Genomic DNA, 5,387 nt, shown 5'->3' on the forward strand with positions numbered 1-5,387 from the left:
TATCCCCAATTGCTCTAATTCAATCCTCCCAAACAGAATAAGCTCCTTTATCAGTCATGGCCAAATGGGTTTTGAGTGGATGAAAGTTATAGTTGCTGGTTGTGGTTCATGATTCTCCAAATCATGAAGTTCAGATCATTTCAAATGTCAAACTGGCACTTAACAGGCAACAGCTGAGAATCTGACTTGATTTTATTTTGGAGTAAAATCCTCTCCAAGCTAAGGTATTATTCTATAATTCCTCACATTACCTAGAAGTGTCATCAAATAGAAAATAAAGATATTTTTCACATCCTTAAGTAATTCAGAAACATTGGGGATGATCCTTCTAATATGGAAAGCTCACGAATAAAGTTGCTCGCTTTCAATGGGGGCATTAACTTCTTTAGGACACAATGGCCTTCATGTGTAGTAAAACAGGTAATTTAACAAATGGATACTAAGAGGCAGAAAGAGTCAATGTACTTAAGGTATCTGCCACCAAATGTCATTTAAAACTGAAATTGAAGCCACAAAGAATTGTGCAAGCATCAATTAAGCTAATCAAGAATGTTTACCAAATATACTACAATTCACATACGACACACACACACACACACACACACACACAAACTTGACTACTGCAGTAGTAGTATTGTATTCCAACAAAAAAGACCTCAAAACTGGTTTGTCAAAGACAACCCTCTTTCAAAGCAATTTAAAAATGGCTTAATTTTTTTAACAGTTAAAATCTACTTATTAAAAGCCAGTAATGGGGGGGATAAAAGAAACTGAAGGATAAAAGCGTAGTCTTCCTAACTTCTGGATAATAGAAAAATTTTCCAGAAGAACTAAAAGCCCTACTACCTCAGCTTTCCCTTTTCTGTAACACTCTTTGACAGCTTTGGTCTAGAGATATGCTCTGTGAACAGTGTGGGCCATCAAGAAGTCTGAAGGAACTAATGAGGAAAGAACCCAGTTGGGCTCATGAAAGCCTCTTTGAACTGAATAGGCCCCAAATGCAATAGAATCTCAAGAGTCATATCCCTCTTGCAGGAGCTAAATTTGGTATGGATGTGAATTTTGAGCCTCATAAAAAGGTATTACTTTTTCAAGAATCCAAAAGACCTTCTTAAAGGTCGATTAAGTTCTGAGCATGACTTATTCTTTTCTTTCACATATTTATTAAAAACTCCCATGTCCCAGATATTGTGGTAGGAGTTATATGCAGACTATGTCTAATCTATAACTCTCTTATTTATCCTTCTTACACCAGAACCTAGTATAGTACCTGAAACACAGTAAGTGGTTCAAAAATGGAACTTTTTTGGGGCGCCTGGGTGGCTCAGTGTTTAAAGCCTCTGCCTTCGGCTCGGGTCATGATCCCAGGGTCCTGGGATCGAGCCCCATATCGGGCTCTCTGCTCAGCGGGGAGCCTGCTTTCCTCCTCTCTCTCTGCCTGCCTCTCTGCCTACTTGTGATCTCTGTCTGTCAAATAAATAAATAAAATCTTAAAAAAAAAATGGAACTTTTTTTCAAACTGACACTTAACAGGCAACAGCTGAGAATCTGACTTGATTTTATTTTGGAGTAAAATCCTCTCCAGGATCACAGGATCAAGCCCTATACCATCATCACTCCTGTTAATGGTAGAAAGAGTCACAGGTAACATAAAGTTCAACATGTTTTAGAGGTATGCTCCTGTAGAACTCATGGAATCTGTAAGTCCTGCCACCAGCTGTCAACTTCCAGAGTAATGGTTTCATGGTTTAGAGAGTAGGACAGAGTGAATGACTTCCCCAGGGCTTCTTCCCTCACAATTTTTCACACAAGCGACAAAAGCATGTTACCATGAGGCTAAACTGAGTCAACCTATTAATAGAAAAATTATTCTATGCTCAGTGGAAATCTACAGTGTGAGTTTAAGGGAAGCTCATGTATTTCATACTAATTGCTTCTAAGTCATATTTTACAAGGAAATTAAGAACATGATGGTTTTAACCCTAACATCTGAGTGACTACTGCATGCCTCATTCTGCATTAGGCAATCTGTATTCATCAATTCACTCAGATATTATCACCTCTTCCTGTGATATTATTTGCATCATTTCCCACTGTACAGATGGGAAGTCTCAGATTACCAGGAAGCCAGGGAAGATGCACAGGTGGACTAGAGAAACATCTGCCAAACCCAACAAAAAGTCCATCTTCAAGTAAGGCAGAGAGCTAGGTTAAGTCCTGGAGGGGGCACTGGAGTGAGGAACAGGATGGGATATTTAGTGGACTAAAAATTGGAGGGTCAACATGGAAAGATAGAAAAGGAAAGGCAGAATTATCAAAGGCTATAACATCAAGAAGAGTAAGGAGAGCACAAACATAGGTTTGTTCACAAAATGACAGACTAGAAATGGGGGTAGTGAGTGAGAAAGAAAAGGGAAAAAAAAACCAACAGACTAGAGACAGAAAATGTGAGGAGTAAAAAGACCTAATGGGTTGGATGAAATCATCTAAGAGAAAATTATCAAAGAGAAAAAGAGAAACCGAAGTCAAGATACAGAAGTACCCAAGGAGGACACATGTACACTAGACATTTTCATGGATTCCCTACTAAGCTTCTAGCTTTATGCTAAGCCTTTTCCATATGACCCCTATTTGATTCCAATATCAACCCTTTGAGGGAGAATGATGAGTTTTTTTCATAACTGCTAGATGGCTACTTAAACTCCATGCTTTTGCGGCACCCGGGTGGCTCAGTCAGTTAAGTACCCAACTTGATTCCAGTTCAGGTCATGATACCAGGGTCACAGGATTAAGCCCTGTACTGGCCTCTGCACCTAGCGGGGAGTCTACTTAGGCTTCTCTCTCTCCTTCTGCCCCTCCTCATTCCCCACCTCACCCTCCACACACATGTGCTTGTGAACACATGCTCTCAAATATATACATACATACACACACACATATACCACACTTATGACTGCATTCCATAAGAGTACCTAGGTTATTTTCAAATTTTCATGATGTCTCCAAATTCTTGCTCATGGTCACTGAGTCTGTTGTGTTTACCTAATGCTCTGTTCCCATTTCACTCTAATTGAATTCGGAATATAATACTGCCACTATGAACAACTCTGTTCACTTGGGCTTTTTTTTTTTTAAACAGAAGGAATGGGGAGGGGCAGAGGGAAAGGGATAGAGAAAATCTTAAGCAGGTTCCATGCCCAGTGCAGAGCCCAATATGAGGCTCTAGCTCATAAACCTGGGATCACAACCTGAGCAGAAAACCAAGAGTTAGACACTTAACCAACTGAACCACCCAGGCACCATCCTCACCCAGACTCTTCCCTCTCCTTTTTAGTAAATGCTGTCTCCTCATCTTTTGTGAACTGAATGTCTGTCTTTCCCAAAATTCATATGTTAAAACCCTATCCTCCCATGTGATGGTATTAGGGTATTAGGATGTGGGGCCTTTGATAAGTAACTAGGATTAGATGAGGTTAGGAGAGTAAAACCTTTATGAATGGCATTAGTGCCCTTGTAAGTCATAAGAGGGCTTGCTTCCCCCTCTGCTCTTCATCATGAGAGAAAAGAATGACAAGTCAGCAATCTGCAACCAGAAGACAGCTTCACCAAACCTATCCATACTGGCACCTAGATCTTGGGACTTCCAGCCTCGAGAACTGTGAGAAATAAATTTCTATTATTTATAAGCCACCTAGTCTAAGGTATTTTTGTTATAGCAGCCCAAGTTAAGACATCATCTTGCAGAAATCCAGGAATTCCCCAAATAAACTCAAACCATAAGCAAAGAAAGCTATTTCTGCGGATCCAATAACAAAGTGCAACGTGGATGAAGCCAAACAAAACCTTTGAGAGCTAGAAAAAGGAGTTGGAGGTATTTAATAAGATGATACTTAGCTATGATAAACAGAAAGGTCTTTACTTCTAGTTGAAAAAAAATTGCGGATGTAAAAAGTAATTGTAAATATATAGGTTTATCCTGTCAAAAAAGAAAAACTTAAGAGATGAGGTTAACAATAAAATCAATTGTCCACTTATTATAACTGCCAGAAAAGATAATATGACTCAGGGCTCATTTACAGCTATTACACTCTGCAGAACCCATTGCACAAACACCCCTTACATGAATATTGCTTTCACTTCTAGAGCTACACCTAGAACAAGAAGCTATAACTTGCTCAAGGCAGTGGCAAGAAACTCAGGACCAGCCATATGAGGAATGATTCAATTTAATGGGAATATTTAGCTTAAATATGGGAAAGGGAGCTAGGGGTCAAGAAGTGACAATAGTTGTTTTCAATTATGCAAAGGGATTCCATGTGGAAGGACTGGTTTGTGTTATAAAATTCAAGGAACAGACAAAAAACCAATAGGAGCAAAAATAAAATCTTTTATCGTGTTCTTTCTCTGTGCAGGTGCTAGCTAATTACATTACATTCATTACTTCATTTATTTGTCACAACATTCCTGATATTAATGGATTGTAGTCACCAAGAAATTATTTAAAGCTAACACTACAAAGAGTATTTTAAAAATCAGAATAATCTAGGGACGCCTTGGTGGCTCAGTTGGTTAAACTGCTGCCTTCGGCTCGGGTGGTGATCCCAGGGTCCTGGGATCAACTCCTGTATCGGGCTCCTTGCTCAGCAGGGAGGCTGCTTCTCTCTCTGCCTCTGCCTTTCACTCTGCCTACTTGTGCACGTGCTTACTCACTCTCTCTCTCTCTGACAAAAAGTAAATAAATAAAATCTTTAAAAAATTAGAGGGGCGCCTGGGTGGCTCAGTGGGTTAAAGTCTCTGCCTTCGGCTCAAGTCATGATCCCAGGGTCCTGGGATCAAGCCCCTCATTGGGCTCTCTGCTCAGCAGGGAGCCTGCTTCTCTGCCTACTTGTGATCTCCATCTGTCAAATAAATAAATAAAATCTTTTTAAAAAATTAGAATAATCTAGAGGTTAAATATGCTGGATTGGAAGAATTCAAGTGTCCTACCATTGGATATGACCAATCATATGCTAGAAAATCCTAGATGAGAGGATGTTGTTTAGAGAATTCAGGTATAAGATGGTTAATTTAGTTAGATTCTACTTCAAGTCCGTTCTAGGACTTGCTGGAATAAAAAAAAAAGATACAAACAAGAAAGTCTAACAGGTGCTCTTGAATGACTGGAAGAGAGGAACATGAACAAACTAGGAGGAAAAAATCTAAATTATTTTAGGGAAAATGAGATACTATTAATAGAAATCAAGACATATTTAATAACAAACTCTCATCTCGATGGAGTGACTTCTTTCTGGTCCCTTATAATAGCAAAGGTTACAGGGCAAATGAGCCCCTGGGGAATGTGCATTTACCAGGTTCTGTGGAAAAATTCCAAAAGAGGTGCTGCCTTC

Source organism: Mustela putorius, unplaced genomic scaffold (assembly GCF_011764305.1).
Source record: "Mustela putorius furo isolate JIRA1106 unplaced genomic scaffold, ASM1176430v1.1 tig00003896_pilon_pilon_pilon, whole genome shotgun sequence".
NCBI classification, from domain to species: Eukaryota; Metazoa; Chordata; class Mammalia; order Carnivora; family Mustelidae; genus Mustela; species Mustela putorius.